The sequence below is a fragment of the Amblyomma maculatum genome, chromosome 7 (assembly GCF_055883805.1).
Source record: "Amblyomma maculatum isolate TAMU_Amacu chromosome 7, ASM5588380v1, whole genome shotgun sequence".
In the NCBI taxonomy this organism is placed as follows: domain Eukaryota; kingdom Metazoa; phylum Arthropoda; class Arachnida; order Ixodida; family Ixodidae; genus Amblyomma; species Amblyomma maculatum.
The window spans coordinates 16,697,017-16,713,920 of NC_139350.1; positions in this window are offsets into that span (position 1 = coordinate 16,697,017).

Below are 16,904 nucleotides of genomic sequence, written 5' to 3' on the forward strand. Positions count from 1 at the left end.
CCTGCTCGACAAAAGAGTTGAGAAAGCTTGTAATCGCAGAAGCTCTGCATGGCAGAGTCTGTATTGCAACCAGAGTGCAGCTAATTGGTAAAATATAAATATATACTCTGCATTGTTTAAGAGAGCAATTGCAAAACCAAAGCAGTATAATCCAAATTTAAACAGAGATCTCTCAAGTTCTTGTAATCGGGATGCACTACAGAGGTTCATGGAACAAAACAAGATTTCGCCAGTTTATAACCTCATTAATGCACCACTGATTGCGCACAAGAAAGCGAAGCAAGGCCAGCAGTTCAGTGCTCAGTGATTGGTGTTGCAGTTTCAGAAACAGACAGGTCCCTTTGTGTACACTCTCAAGCTGCTCAGACTTTACCGAGGTGTTCAAGTAACAGATGCTATGAATTTGGACAAAGATGCAGTATGCAGCTACAGGACATCATGGTGTCACTGTTGGAATGATAAAAATCTTATCCCAACAATGTACAAGTGACCGTTAATTATCGTGAAGAATTGAATCGTATTGGTAAATGCTTGTATTTCACACGTTTGATAGGTTGACGAAATTATTTTGTTGTTGAAAGATGCAGGCAAAGGATATGTCTTTGATAATATTAGGCCACATGCATTCAGTTTAAATGTAGTAAAATTATTCGAACGAGTAATGCACAGTCATCTAACAAAGCATGTTTATGAAGTTAATGGTCTCAGCTCAGCGCAGACTGGCTTTCAACGCGGTTGCTCCATATTTTCACGTAGCCTTTTCAGCTCGTAACTGGAATATTTAATGGGGGGTTAATCCAGAAGGCACAGGAAAGCAGGTCCAGAGCACTCAGAGACGGCCGGCACCACAAATTCAGCCTCTTCTAATCGAACGACATGGCGCCACTTCTTCAAGTCAGTGCATGCTGTTGCACACGCTACATTACCCCCTTTATAAAAATTAAAAATTAAACGTCAAACTGATGAATTCAAAAGCAGAAAAAAAACAACGCAAGAAACATGCGGTAAGGCGATATGCTAATTTTCGCAGAAAAAGTACGGCTTCATGAGCACGACGTGAACAACCTACGGTTTCTGGTCGCGACGAGTATTAGAAAAACCGTCTGTAAGTACTTCGTACGTGACGTCACACAGCTGACGAAGCACTTTGTATGGGCCAAACTTCTGTTTCAGAAGTTTCTCACATAGTCCACGGCGTCGAATCGGAGTCCAGAGCCACACTGTCACGCGGTTCGAAAGTCACTACACGGTGGCGGTGATCGTAACGCTCGGCGTCTCGGCCGTGCTGCTTCCAGATGCTTGCCCGTGCCAGCTATCGCGCTTCTTCTGCGCGTTGAGTCAACTCCTCGACGCCAACTTCGAGGTCCCGGCCGTCATGGGGCAACACGGCGTTCAACAATGTTGAAACTTCACGGCCATACAATAGGGAGAACGGCATCATTTCTGTTGTTTCCTGCGGCGCCGTGTTGTATGCAAACGTGACGTACGGTAAGACGTCATCCCAAGACCGATGTTCAACATTCACTTTCATGGACATCATGTCGGCAAGAATTTTGTTTAGACGTTGTGGATGACAGGCGGTTGACCTGCGATAGGTAGTGCCGCTTAGCTGCCTGACGGATTCCAGTTGCTTGGCAGTGAAAGCAGTGCCTCCGACAGTTATAATACCTGACGGAGGCACTGGTTTCACTGCCAAGCTACGCCGGCTTTTCTCATGTTTGGCAGGCAGCTGAACACGCCAACGGACACGGTCCTGACCCATAGGTCGGACGATGTTCGCAAAGTCGCGGTCAATGTCGACGACTACGCACGGCGATTACTAGAGCGTTTGGCCATTGCAATTAAGGAGGCGAGTGGCAGCCGTGAGAAGGCCAGGGCAAGCCAAAAGACGAGCTATGACAAAACCCACAGGGACCTTGAGTTCCAGTTGGGAGACACGGTGCTGAGGCGAAATCATGTTCACAGCGATGCATCCGCGGGATTCGCGGCCGGCCTTGCGCCCCGATGGGTCGGGCCCTTTGTGATCGCAGAGAAACAGTGCGCGGCATATTCACCGATTGAAAGACCCGCACTCGGGCCGAATAAGCGGACCCATTCATGTGGGAGAGCTGAAGCAGTATTTCCAGAGAGATGCTGCGGAAGCTGAAACGCCTATCGTTCCGGAGAGCGCCGAGGGGGGCGATCCTGAGAGCAGTCTCTACCGGCATCGCTATATTACCTGCAGCCAGCGAAATTCTTGAGGCCGCATGCGTGGGAGCGCACATGCAGGCCTCGAACGCGGTCCTTGCTTGCACAGTTCGCATTCCAGCTGTTGAGGAAGGGCAGACACGCGAGTTCGCGCGCAAGTGCTTGCAAAGGAAGGCAGTCCTTTCCGCGATGTTACAGTGCGGAAGGTAGGCGAAGTCGCCTAATGTCAACCGCAAGGGCACGAGAGGTCTTGCGTTTATCCGGCGCGTGTCGATACACAAGCCGGCAGTGTTCCTTTACGCGAAGCCTGTGCTGAGCACGTTCAGATGCACCTAGCCCGCCGACTGGCCTTATTTATAACACCAGCACTCCGGGCGCGTGCGCCACGCTATCTGCATTCAGGCGGCAAGAGCGCCGAAGGTGATGTTTAGACAGCGTTCCCTGTGGCTGCGCCAGCCTGCAAAAGTTCTTGGAGCAGCTCGCATTCGAGTTCGACCGAATTACGAACGGGAGGGCGAGGAGGTACCAGTGCACTCTGACCTCTCCCGCCGCAGTCTGGGCTTTCCCGAACCGGAGTACGTCTGTTCAACCCTGGCTGGAGAAGATGAACGAGGCCTGCCACCTGCCCTGGTTGACAATCCCAGGGCGTCGACGCTGCTTGAAGCAAGCAGCGCACCACGATTCCAGCTTTCGAACTTCGCGCCCTCACCCCGGAAGCAGGGACTACGATCCCAAATGTAGAGCCTGCCTCTCCAGGGCACAACCTAGTATCCAGCGGCAGGGAATTGCCGAGAAGCCAGACCAACGGCACTAAAGGGTAGAAGCGATGCACGCCTGCACCCCCGGGCGGACGCCTCGATTGAGGTAGGATGGGTGTGGGAAGGAACATATCGCCGCTACTACCCCTCCTGGCTAAGACGCGTCGGCCTCCTTCCTCCTCTCTCCTTCGACTGCTGTGGCAGGGGAAGAGCACGATGTGTTGGCTGGGTGTGGTTTTCGGGTAGAGGGAGTGCGTGTGTGGTGTGTGTGGTGGTGTGCAACCTCTGACAGAACTGACCGGACGGGCAGCTGAGCGGACGCATCCGGAAGAGCAGGGACTGGCATCAGGTGAACTAAATTGGTTGATCGCGCGTGCGCGGCTGAGGAAAACCATTAAACCGGTTTACCCTTTGGTCTTCGGTGTTCTTGGGGCCACGACTGTGGTTTGACAGCTAGAGGAGCGTTGTTTGCTCTGAGAGCGGAGCCGCAGCCCCGTAGAGAACCCCACAAAGTCTGAACGAATAAAATGAGCAAGCGGTCATGCCGAGATATCAAATGTCATCATCACCAGCCTGATTATACCCACTGCAGGGCGAAGGCTCTCCCATATTTCTCCACTTAACCCGGTTCTGTGCTAGCTGCATCCACTTCACCCCTGCGAACTTCTTAATCTCATCCGCCCACCTAACTTTCTGCCGCCCCCTGCTACGCTTTCCTTCCCTTAGAATCCAGTTTGTTACCCTCAGCGACCATCGGTTATCCTCTCTTCGCACTACGTGTCCTGCACATGTCCATTTCTTCTTCTTAATTTCCACTAGAATGTCGGTAACTTGAGTTATTTCTCTGACCCACTCTGCACGCTTTCTATCTCTTAATGTTACCCCTACCATTTTTCGTTCCATAGCCCTCTGGGTTGTCCTCAACTTAAGTAGAACTCTCTTGGTTAGCCTCCACGTTTCAGACCCATAGGTGAGTACAGGCAAGATGCAACTGTTGATATCAAATGTATGTAGATTAAAATATAGAAAGAGGTAGGCGGGCCGGTTGGAAGCAATCGTAACAAGATTAAAGATTCAGACATGCAACAAAGAAAAATTTTCAATTCATTAGGTACAAATAAACACACTAAATACGGGCTCGTTTCGAAGGAGCTGCCAGTATTCGCCTCCAAATCGACCAAGAGGTGGCGCCAGCGTCACTCCGGTAGTGTGGATCGGAAGCCGGCGGCGCTCACTGAAACGCACGCTGCGTAGGTCTGCTTCCGAGTTTACGGCGGGTTTGTTGGCGATGAAAACGTGTCTTCTGCAGTATTTCTACAATATTGCACGAATAAATCCAGGGGATTTCGCCAATGCAGCAGAGGAAGAGCGGATTTTAGGAAAACAAAGCACGCAACCACCAGTCTTCTAGATTTACTTTGCATGTCCTCACGCGCCTAATGCTTCGGCCTGCCTAATGACAGCTTTGTTTTTCTTATCGACTTTTAAACAGTTTGCACGTGTCTCATGCGAGTGAGACCAGCGAATTTAGTGTCAAGCCCGCGCAGATACAAGGTTCGTGCTCTGACCTGCAGTAATTTAGATTGAATTGAGAAAGCCTGGCTCATTATATCGTACTTGACTCGAGGATTTGGCAGGTTAAATGTAGCATTGGCAGCGCACTGCATGGTGAGTTGCTTTAGACTGAGTGCACATCAACTCCGGCCCAGACAACCACGCACAAGAATTTCCCAAAAATGAGATCACGCCGACACTATACAGGAAACCTCGCCGCACAGTAAAGCTGATTGTTCACGTGTACAGTGCAGAGTGGATTGAATATGCCGAGATGCTTTTTGGGGCCACTGTCATAGAATGTTATAGTGTAATAATGCATGCGCCACTAACTGTAAATGATTTCCTAAACCGAAGAAAGTATAAGGGATTTCTGTTGTGTGTGACGTTAATATATAACGGTAAATTATCGTGTAATTATTTTGTTTTGCAATGCGAGTATATTTCACCCTGTGAGAGAACTTTTACGCACTTCACAGAATTGACAATAATCAGCGATTAATTTTCTGTAACGTTAAAGTCCAAGCTACGAATTACTCGCTGCGAAGGCGTCGTTATAAACTGCGCATGGGCACTGTCATGTTCTGGGAAGCAATTTTAAAGGCTGAAAATTTCTTTATCACTAATTATTTAGCAGTGACTAAATCTTTTGTGAAGTAAAATATTAGGGTTGCTTCCAAAACACATGCCGGATATAAAACTATTCCGTAATAAATGGAGGTCACCTTATCATGCGACTATGAAAATGTATTTATTCCCGAAATAAACACTGATATTTAAGCCCGCATGAAGCTGTTTTACCCCCTTGTCAGAAATTACGAGTTTTGTCGGACGACAGCTCTAGTACGAAAAGGGATACAACGTTTATAATAGGCTACCAGTAAAGTACATTGATCTAGGTGTATTATGTTATATTTAGGGTAACATTTAGGTACAGGGAATATTTTTCCGAAAGATTCGAGCATTTCTCTAAAGAAAAATGTGATCACTAAAACTTTTACAGATCCACAGAAGCCTTCAACAACAAAAGAAAAGAAAATAAATGCATATTGGCCCGGGTTTAACCCATGAAAGCGGCATCGGCCATGAGGGACGATTGCAGAGGCTGGTTTTGGTGTCGTTTTTTTTTCATTATCACCACATTTACCACGTGGGATTGCTTATTGTGCAATGAAATCCCACAGCAGAGGAACGCCTTTCGAAACGGTTGTGATTGAATCCCCCGTCTCGAAATCAGCAGTCGAGCGCCCTTTCCATTGAGACACCGCAACAGAGGTTTAAAAGCAAAAGAAAAAGTACTCACACAACTCTATCGTGCATACAGACTGTATAGCAGGCATAGAGTTGTCTCTTCAAACTGCATTCTGCTATAAGAAGCAGTCTGCGCTGGCATATGTTTTAGTAGCTGCGGTATTCCAAACAGAAACGGGAATGAGCGATTTCTGAGCGTTTGCATTAACGTTTATTGACGGCAACGACCTGTTTTGCTTTGACACGGCGGCAACGACAGTACCACTTCGTTTGAGACATTGCATGTCAAATGATTTCAAGCGCCGAAGACCGCGATGGATGATGTCCTTATCCAAGCATGGCATGCTCGATACGGACAAGTATATATATATATTTTAAAGAAGCGTGGTGTTATAGACTGTTCATATTTATTTTGCAAGAGGAATGTAGGTAACCAAAAGCTCACAGGAACTGCAAAACAAACAAAAACACTCCTGTACACGCCGCATGCGCGCGCGTAAATCACTGCGGGCTGGCACGCGATGCGAGCTATGTAGACAAAATGCCATGAGGTCTCGTGACGTCACGTAACCCGAAGAGCAGTCACAGCATGACCATGTAACCTGCCAACTAACACCTGCCACAAAAACAACTGTGATTTTCTGCTCAAACCTTCGACAATGCCAACGTCAGACTTTAACGTCATAGTTTTAAAAGCCGCGTTCCCCGAAACTCTAGCGTCGGCGCTCGGCACTAGCTTTGTGAACGATCCGTCACGAGCATGGGCTAGCTGGCGTAGAATGGAACTGAGATTCGAAATATTTAGTCAGGAGTGCTTTAGGTGAAGTCTCCTCAAGCCGTGGAATTCGCCAGCGGTATTTATACCTCGCTCAATCATTGACCCAATGTGCTGCTGTTATTAACGTTTAGAAATAACTGCCACATAGCTCCCAGATTGCGGCTCGTGGCAAGGAGCCGTAATGACGGCCCTGTAGCTGACGGGGTGTGGCGCGTGGTATATATAGTCCCAAAATGGCTGCCGCATTGTCGACTTGTCGACGGGGTGAGACCCGTTGTGTGGTACAGACGGTGACAGGGCGGCGGACCGAATATCGTTCCTGACAGCTTCTGTGACGGCCTCGGTGACTGAGCCTTCGTAGCCGTAATTCGCTGCAGCTCATTAAGGACATTTTTCTTGAATGAGTTCTCGAACAGTGGTCCTATCGGTGAAGGATGGGTTGTAATAGCGGCACTGTTTTTAGACGGCTCGCTGTATAGCTGTAGCGGCCTTGACGAACTCACTCACGGATTTTGGTAGGTTGCGCACCAAGCCGGCAAACACCTGCACTTTGACACCGTGCATGAGATGCAGTAAATTTCTTGGCTCCCTCGTATTAGATAGATAGATGGATTTATTGAATGGAAAGCCACAGAGGTTGGCCGGAATGGTTCAAATCTGGACTGCTACTCTGCACTGGGGAATGGGCAGGGGAGAAGAAAGAAGATCGTGATGGGTGACGATGTGAGAGAAGGCATATGGAAAATATACAGGCACAGCAGTTTGCTTTACAAGCGCAAAACTAGTCCGATGGTGCACAATAAACGGCAAAGAGCACGACGAAAAAGGAGAACCATGTCTTCCGCCAACGTAGCTAGGCCTTAATTTGGCTTCTGGACGCGCACTTCAGACAGGCGCTGTGCATTGTCCCGTCCAGCAGTGCTCCCAAATGTGTCTACCAGCTGTCGGTGGAGGTCATTCCGTGTGAATAAGCTAGCCTCGTACATTTCAAAACGAAGTTCTAGCACAATCCTGAAGGGCAAAATAAATGTTGCAAAGCTTCTGGTCCATGCTCCTCTGATTGAACTTTGCCTCCAGTTCAAACTGGTCTAGCCAGACTTCCACATCTTCAAGCGCATCCCATCAGAAGCACAGTGACACCTTGGTGTTGTGAAGATGCACCGGCGTAGGGGTTGGACGTGCCATGGCTTGGGAAAGCTGGTGAACTTGCATGTTTGAAGAGTCGCCCGGTAGATGGTTGTACTCCGGTGCTAGTCCTAGAAGGCGGCGTCTAGTGTAACGAACAGGCGTGTCGATATGTGGGATCCGGAAGGCGTCTTACCATACCCAGCACGCTCCACCAGGGTCGCTCCTTAACTGTACCCCAAGGAAGGCCTAAAAACAAAATGGTTTAATGGTCAAGCGGTACGAGTTCTGCATTTACGCTTTCATCTCTTCTAGCCTCGAGCTTGTAGTCCCCGTCATCTTTTCTGTCTTCAGCTCAGAAAGGTCCACTGCGGCATGCGTGCCATGAACCATGCAACTACTTCAGGTACACACTCCGTGGTGCTAAACGTTTCTGTGCTACTGTAACTTGTGGCTCTCTATAGCGTAGCCGATGATCAGGTAACAAGAGCCTTGGTAGGGTGAAAAGTGGGAGGAATGACTTCAAAGGCCGCGTCTAGCGATCTGATGAAAGATTGTACCGTGAGTTGTTGGAAGCAGGAGCTTGTCGGGGATGCTGGCTTGCAAATAAAACAGATCGCTTGAGAGGAATTTTCAACGACCAAGACAGACACGTAGAGCACCCCTTTCCAATACCAGCAGAGAGGGAAGAATGTATTTCTACTGCAACATAATAGAATAAACCAAATACAATTATTGCTATAAAATAGGCGTTGTCGAGAAACAAAGGGTCGCGAGACATTCGAAACTTTTTATTGCTAACTTGAACCGGCCACCCAAAAGCGCTTTCTCCTTTACTCACATTGCTTTTAATATTGAGTCCTCAATACAATGTTGGATCATACGTCACGCCCCAAATGTTTTACTAAATCTAGCTGTCGCATTAAGTTGGTGCGATGAGCTAAAGAAATGTGCCAAGGTGTATCCGAGGGAAATACAAGCACAACGCATCCCAGGTAGCACAGAATGTGGGCCCCTAGTAGGTCCGTTTAGGCAATTGGGGCTGGGGCAACCATCATAAAACCTGCATTAGTCCCCGATGGGGCAAATGTGGACACGCCCCATTTCGGCTTGCCCCTGTTCCTTCTTCATGGGTCCCATAGCGGCGTTTCTCGGGCTAATGCAGAGAAGATTCCTGCATCCAGACCGCAAGGTTCATTTGTCGGATATTTAAGGGCAATCCAACCTAAATGTGGGCTCTTTATGGAAAAGCCGTCATAGATCCGAAATGAGGCCGCCCTCATAAAATCTTTTGGGGACCTACATCGGCCTTAGTGGGGCAAAAAAAAAAAACGGACGTGCCCTCATGCTGCTCCAATCGGCCCCTTGTAGATTACTTGGGGGCAGGTGAAATATGAATAAGAGCTCAATTTGGGCAAGCCCTCGTGAAACCCAAATGACACAGCTTTAGCTAAACAGCTTTAGGTCCCACATGGGCCGTAATGGGGCTGGAAAGCAGGCAGGCCCGCAAGATACCAAAATCGATCCCTTGGGGGGAATTTGAAGGCACGTGCTACATCAAGTGGGCTTCAGGTTCAAAAACAACACCCAGCCCAATTGGGGCTGCCCACACAAAACCGCTATAGGACCCGCATCGGCCGCAATGGGGCTAGAAGAATGCGTGAAATTGTGTAACTATTCCTTACACCCTTTATTTGTATTAGATGTTGCCCTATTTTACTATTATAGATGATCTGTATAAAAATTGTTGCCATTTTTAGTCGGTTAGAAACATTACGCGGCTTTAGTTCTCGCGATCATGCTAATTTCGCTAAAAATACTTAAACATACTGATTGCTAATTGTTGCTCCTAATCTGGTTGCTGTGGAGAGCCTGCAACCCGAAGCAGAATATTATTGTTCAGAGCACACATCTCCATTGCCTGAACATGATGTACACGAAGTCATTTAGGCTAGATTAATGTCATGAATTATTGTAAAATTTAATATTGTGGCTGTTTAGGAAGTGCAGACATGCATAAAATTATTTATGTGCATATGTAATGATTGGTATGGATTTTTGAGGGCGCTCACCGACCCGGGCACGCGGGGAATCACGAGAATAACCCAGGAATCCGAGTTCACGGCACAAATGGCTGGGTTCTCCGCAGTGGTAGCACAGCGACCATTGGCGAGAAGTGAGCCAGACGTCTGCCTTGCTAACTGATGGCTTCATGACAGGGCTTTGCTGGGATGGCACCTGGTAGAAAGGCTGGTAGATTAGTGACTGAGGAGCGGGCGGCTGCACGACGGGGCTCTGCTGGAATGGCGGCTGGTAGGAAGGTTGGTAGGACGGGAACTGCGGAGCGGGCGGCTGTGATTCGAAAAGGTGTTGTGCGTATGGCACTGCAGGCCGACGAACAGCCACTGCGGACTTCATAGAACGTGGCTCCGACAGCGACTGAGGCGGTGAAAATGTTTGACGTATTTCTTCACGCACGGCTTCGGTGACAGAAGCGGCAGTCAGATTAGGCGATCCAAGAATAAACTTAAGGAGGTCCTCGAGATCTACCTCGCGGATGAGCTCACGCAGAGAGTGGTGCTCAGTTGACCCGTACAATGCGGCCACACTACTGAAGGGTTGGCCGCAGGCAGATTCAGTGGGCCGGAAACGTTGCTTCAGGGTCGCTCATTTAGGGTAGCTTCATTGATGAAGTTCGCGATGGTTTGAGGTGGACTGCGAACCAGACCAGCGAAGAGGGGTCCATTTACACCCTGCATCAGGTGGCGCAACTTTGCTGACTCCGTCAGGTCGGGATCAGCCCGCCGACAAAGTCGGGTCATGTCCTGAGCGAACATCGCCACGCTCTCGTTAGGTAGCTGCGCACCAGCTGCTAGGAGGCGGCGTGCGCAATCACGGCGGTCGTCGCTGGCACGCATATCCCGCAGCTGCTGGCGAAAGGGATCACAGCTTTGAAGACTGGCTTCCCTGTTCTCATACCACGTTTTAGCGCAGTTTTTAAGTGCGAAAAAGTTATTGCGCAGTTTCTGATCAGGGCTCCACTGATTGAATTCTGCAACTCTCTAGAACTGGTCGATCCAGTCGTCGACATCTTCCCCAGTAAAGCCATGAAAACAGGGGGCACACGAGGCTGCTGAAGCACCAAATGATGTCGGCTTACGTGGGCCATTGCAAAAATCTCGAACTGCTGGTCGGATGATGCCGGTTCAGGTAGAGGAGCGAATTCCGGCGCCAGACCGTGGAGGCGACGGCTGCAGCGATGAACACGTGTAGACACGAGCGGAAGTCTGTTGGGACTCCATATGAGCGGCTACGAGAGGCCCGAGACGTGGGGTTTAAGGCCGCACCTCCACCAGTGTCACGTAGCGTTTTGAGCTCGTAACTAGAAGGTTTAATGGGGGTGAATCCAGAAGGCACAGGATAACAGGTTCAGAGCACCCACAGACGGTCGGCAGAACAACTTCAGCCTCTTATAATCGAACGACGCGGGCGCCACATCTTCAAGTCAGGGCAGGCTGTTGCAGACACTAAAATATGGTCTGCGTACGTAGTTTTAGAGAGCCGAATCCGCCGCTCGCTACGCAGGAGGGAAGTTTCAGCTCTGGTGATACATGAGTGATCCCGCTTAACAAGTTTGCTCAGTTTCATCATCCTTCATATAATTATGAATGGATATGTGCATCTCTAAGGGACAGGAATTTTTATTGTAAAAAAGCAGCCCTCTGCTCCAGCACGTATGAAAAATCAAGGAGTGTGATGCAAAGATCAGTTCTTCACCGCCCCTCTAAAATTTTGCTAAATGACATCCCCATCCGCCAAACATAACAGTTTTTGTTTATGCCAAATACATGACTTTTTTCGCTTCGGCTCTGGATAGAAATGGCCTATACCACACCATGCAATAATATTTGAATGAGCTCGAAGTATGGCTGGAGCCTATCAATTTGTCCCTTAATGTCAAACCATCCCAGGTAGCACAAAGTGGGCTATAAAGGGGGGCCTCTGGTGGGTCCGATGTAGGCAATGCAGGACAGCCCCGGTGGACCCAATATAGGTGCTGCAAGAGGGGCCGACCAATGCCTGAAGGGGGCTGTCGACAAAGCACCGATGGACCCCACAAGGGACCGATGCAGGCAGCCCTTGTGGGGCTGCCCACATTTTTCTCGCTTTGCCAAAAGGGCACATCTCGCTAACTCCCTACGATGGTCCTGCTTTGGACAGATTCGGGCAGCCGCTCTGGATGAACATTTATTTTTTATTTCGCTTAGCCCCTCAAATAATGACATAGGCCCGAGTCGGGTCTTATAGCGCAAGCCGCACTTGGACTTGCCCACATTATTCTCATAGGGTTCCGGCGAAGGAAATTGATGGGAAGCCCTTGTCCAAGTTTGCCCAATCATCAGCCTGACTATACCCACTGCAGGGCGAAGGCCTCTCCCATATTCCTCCAATTAACCCGGTCCTGTGCTAGCTGCATCCACGTGAATCCTGCGAACTTAACCTTATCTTCCGACCTAACTTTCTGCCGCCCCCTGCTATGTTTTCCGTCCCTTGGAATCCACTATAGTATAATGGTACATAGGCATGGTAAATATGGTTCGGAAATGGCTGCCGTGTTTTCGACGGGGTGAGGCTCGCGGTGTGGTGCAGACGGTGACAACGCTTGCCGAACGAAGTTCGTTCCTCACTGCTTCTGTGACGGCCTTGATGAGTGAGCCATCGTAGCCGTAATTCGCTGCAGCTCCTCAAGAACATTTCTCTCAAATGAGCTCTCGAGGAGTGGTCCTATTGATTGCAATTAGCGCCGCCGCAGTCGTCACAGCACCGATGACGGTTCTGTTGTACTGGCGGCACAGTTTTTGGAGAGCTCACTTTATAGCTGCAGCGTCTTTCACGAATTTACTCAGGGTTTTAGGTACGTTGCGCACCAAGCTGGCAAACACCTGCTATTTGACACCATGCAGGAGATGCCGTAGCTTCCTTACATGGTTCACACATATCAGTATCAGCACTGCGGCGAAAAAGGACCGCCATGCCTTCGGAAAACTTATCTACGCTTTCATTCAGCTGCTGGACGCGCACATCAAGCAGGCGCACCACAGTGTCTCGTCGATCAGTACTTGCAAATGTCGTGTCTACTAGCTTTCGACGGAAGTCATTGCATGTGTATAAGCTGGCATCGTAGTTTCGAAACGAAGTCCTGAAGTCCTGAAACAATCCTGAACCGCAAAACAAATGTTTGAAAGATTATGGTCCGCGCTCTACTGATTGAAGTTTGGCTACGGTTCAAACTTGTCTCCCTATCTCGCACATCTTCAAACGCATCCCGGCGAAAGCACTCTGGCATCTTAGCGTTATGAAGTGCCACCGGTGTAGGGGTTGAACGAGCAACGGCTAGGGAGAACTGGCGAACTTCGACGTTTGAACAGTCGCCCAGCAGATGGTTGTACTTCGGGGCTAGGCATAGAAAGCGGCGGCTAGCGCGATGGACAGGCGTATCGATATCCGAGATCCGCGGTGGACCGCCGGAAGGAGTCTACGCATACCTAGCATGCTACAATAGTGTCTCACCTCACTACTATCCCAAGGAGCGCCTAAAGACAAAACGGTTTGATGGACAACCGGAACGAGATCTGCATTTAAGCTTTGTTTATTTCCAGCCTCGCGCTGGTCGGCCCAGTTGTCATCTTTGCCGTCTTTTTCTATATGGCAGTATAAATTAGAATCCTGAATTATGCACCGCGACCGAATCATTACTGCGTCACATTGCCTGAATTTATAATATTGGCATTAAAATTACGTGATTAACGCTGATAGTGGGTGGTATTCTCTAAGGAATTCCACCCATGCCCGGGCAACAGTCGTCCACCTGCAGCGCACGGAAACCAGACGTCTAAGTCCCACGCCCCTGGACCCACAGTAGGACAGTTCTGTTAACCGGCCTTTGTTTGCGTAGATAGTAGAGAAATAAGGACGTAGCGTGCATGAGTGTGTAAGCGTTCGAACTAGTCGTGTATTTATCCACGTCGCGTGAATAAAAAGACGCTGTGTTAGTATGCGGCCTGTTTTTAAGCCAAAAGCCTTTATTGGCTCATGCTGTCCTGGACAAAATGTGTCCCGGTTTTGAAGCGGCTCTGATTGCCCAGACGGGGTGATGTCATAGATGTCTCGACTCGTCACAGAGCCCCACCACAGAATGCGCGAATACGCGCCTTGTATGGGAATATGGCAATCAATTATCAATTACTAATTATTACTTATGTAGTAATTATTATTTAACTACCCGTTATATGACTAATTAATCACTTGCTTACCTACATAATGACACATAATTCATGTGTAGTAAAAAAATATTATTAATTATTCCTGATTAGTGCCAGTTACGCTGCACAATGCGGAACTAGGCTTTCGCCTTTCACTTTAGTTGCTAAAGTCCCTCGTACTTTTTTGCCCATGGATCCTGAAGCTACCTGGGCCCACGATTACATCACATGTTCCAAAGAGTTTACACAGTTCTGATGCGGGTATTTAAGAACTGCAAGGTTCCCATGAATACCCAGCATCAATGTTCCGTATAATTTAGAAGTGTTACAAATGGCGAATTGTCTCTTAACACACCACACAATACCACACAAGCACCCCAACAGCGAGTTTGTGATTTCTATGTTAGGCGATACTTTCTATCTCAAACAAAAAAGGAGCAACATTTTCTGGGTTAGCTTCAACTAATTTTCTCTAAAGCATCATAAAGATAATACGCATCAGCGTATAAATTTAAGCGTGGATTAAAACCGAGATAAAAAAATATAAGTTACTGTTGATTTTGAACTGTTGTGCGCTTTCCAAAGCAGAGTATACTTACCGATTATTGTTCCATATAGGATACGACGTTCGGAACTCTCGTCTTTACCGTTCTCCGAGGCTCTCTCTGTTGGAGAATGCGGCGCAGATGACTACGTACTCCACAGTTCACAGCTCTGAACTTGAGACAACCGTCGGTATAGCACTCTAGCCGTGATGGTGTCAGTGCGCGTTCGTTATATAGTGAATGGAACTAGTGCAAATTAAAAGTATAATCCGACAGCGTCGAAGAAAGATTCACTACCAGCTACAGCTCTAAAATACCTGCAAATCTCCACTGTCTGTATGGCTGCGTTTAAACAGCTCGGTTATACTTGAGGCGCTGTTAGAGAAGCGCGGCCGTCGAGGCAGCCAATCGACAGAATTAGATACTCCTCAGCAGGGCCTAAAAACAAAGGACTCATTCCGCATACCCGCAGGTTTATTAATAACATACAGTTCCTTCGCAACTAATTCGAGCATCCTTGTCTTGAAGACGAAAACGATGCATACTGTTCCTCTGCACGCGTGCAGTATATGCACCGACGGAGAAGGAGAAGAAGAAGAAGCTGGTCCACAGGCCCATCGCAAGTGCAGTGAAGACCGCTAAAAGATGAGGTCCGCCAAAGAGAACGCACCCAAGGACAAGGTGAAATGCAAGGGCAAGATGCAGAGACAAGCCCAAGCACCGAACGCTTGGAAGCCGCCAAAGTCTGCCGTCACGGAGAAGGCCACCGCTGCAGTGCGCTTCACCATGATGGGTCAAGCCTATTCGCCGCAATGCACCCGTTCTCAGAAGGAGCGCTTCGATAAACGTCAGATGCAACACGAATTTGGGTCTACCAATGTGACCTGCCTGCCGACCGATCTGGACGCGGACAGCTCTGTCCTACGAGAGATCGATAACATATGCCTGAACAAGAAACGCGCTGCCGCCAAGAAGGATTCCGGAGCCGTCAAGATAGCACCTAAAAGCGACCTTCTGCGCTGCTTAGGCTGTGAAGCAGGGTCAAGGAAATACCGGCGTCTAGGAAACGCAACCCTGCATTACACCGCGGAAATTCATCGGGCCTGAAGAACCACCCATAAACTCTTCTTCGGCACGATGCCGCCGCTGAGACTCCAGAGGACAGTCACAAACTGCATTTTTTATTTTTTTAAGAAGATAAATGAATTTTACATACACTTGCTTGTGCCTTTTTATTCATTCTGGCATGCATGCGTGACTGGGCTTATCCATAAATTGGAAACTCTTTATTTTAAACCAGCCATAAGACGAGACACAGCAAAGACGAGAACAAGAAAAGGCTGGACTAACAACTGAATATTTATTGAAGTAAAGAAGACAACGAAGACTCGTTCTGAAATGCGCGTGCACAACCCAACCGTTGAAGTGGCAGGAAAAGGAGAAGAAGACAATTGAGTCATTAGCTAACTATACATTTTTCTAACAGAGCGAATTCCTTACAATGAAGGCTAACTGATGCCTTAGCCACACACTTGTCCTTAGCTTTAGCAATGTAAAATGCCTCAACTAACTCTCGTGTTACCGAAATCTGGCGTGCAAAGAGACGGGTCATCCTTCGATATTGACTCCCGAGATTGCGCATGTAGCGCCTGATTAGAATTTTCTTCCCTCCTAGAGAATTAGAGTGCTCCGTCAGGCGCACATTCAGACATCTCCCTGTCTGCCCATAGTAGCACCGGCCATAATTGAGCGGAATGTGATAAACCACATTATTTCTGCAGGTGGTGAACCTTTTCCTATGTGATGCTGCGCAACGAAAACTATCACGAGCTGTATTGTCGAGCCCTCTTCTAACTCCCCTCTTTAATGCCTTCGGGCCCTGAGGGTATATGAATAACTAAATAACTCTGGCGCACAAGCCTCCTATCTTGTTTTTCGCTGTAAATACAACTTCAACGTCTTACCTTACCGCAAGTTTCTTGAATCGGTGCGAAACCCCATGGAGTTGAGTTATGGCAGCCACATTCTTTCGCCGCGTTGCACCACCAACATCAACCAGCCCCGTGTTGCTCTTCCCGGAACGTGTTAAAACATGTTCTGACTGACGAGCGAAATGGACAGTTGGAAAGCCTGCCGCTAACAACTTAGAAATTTGCTGTGAGAGTGCATCCTCAACACGGTAATGGCAAGATATACGTAATGCAGACTTCATGCACGCCACTGCCAACCCATCCTTTACCAACCTCGAGTGGTCCGATTCAAAGCTAAGCAGGGGCTTCCCTCACCCGGGGCTGTAGCCCCAACGCACGTGATCGTCTCCAAAGCACAGGTCGAAATGAAGAAATTGTAAATGTCGATCTTTAAACAGGAAAGCTCATACGTAAAAGGCAGGCCTTGACCTTGTTCTTTGAACATTCCTAACACATCTTGCGCCAACCTATAA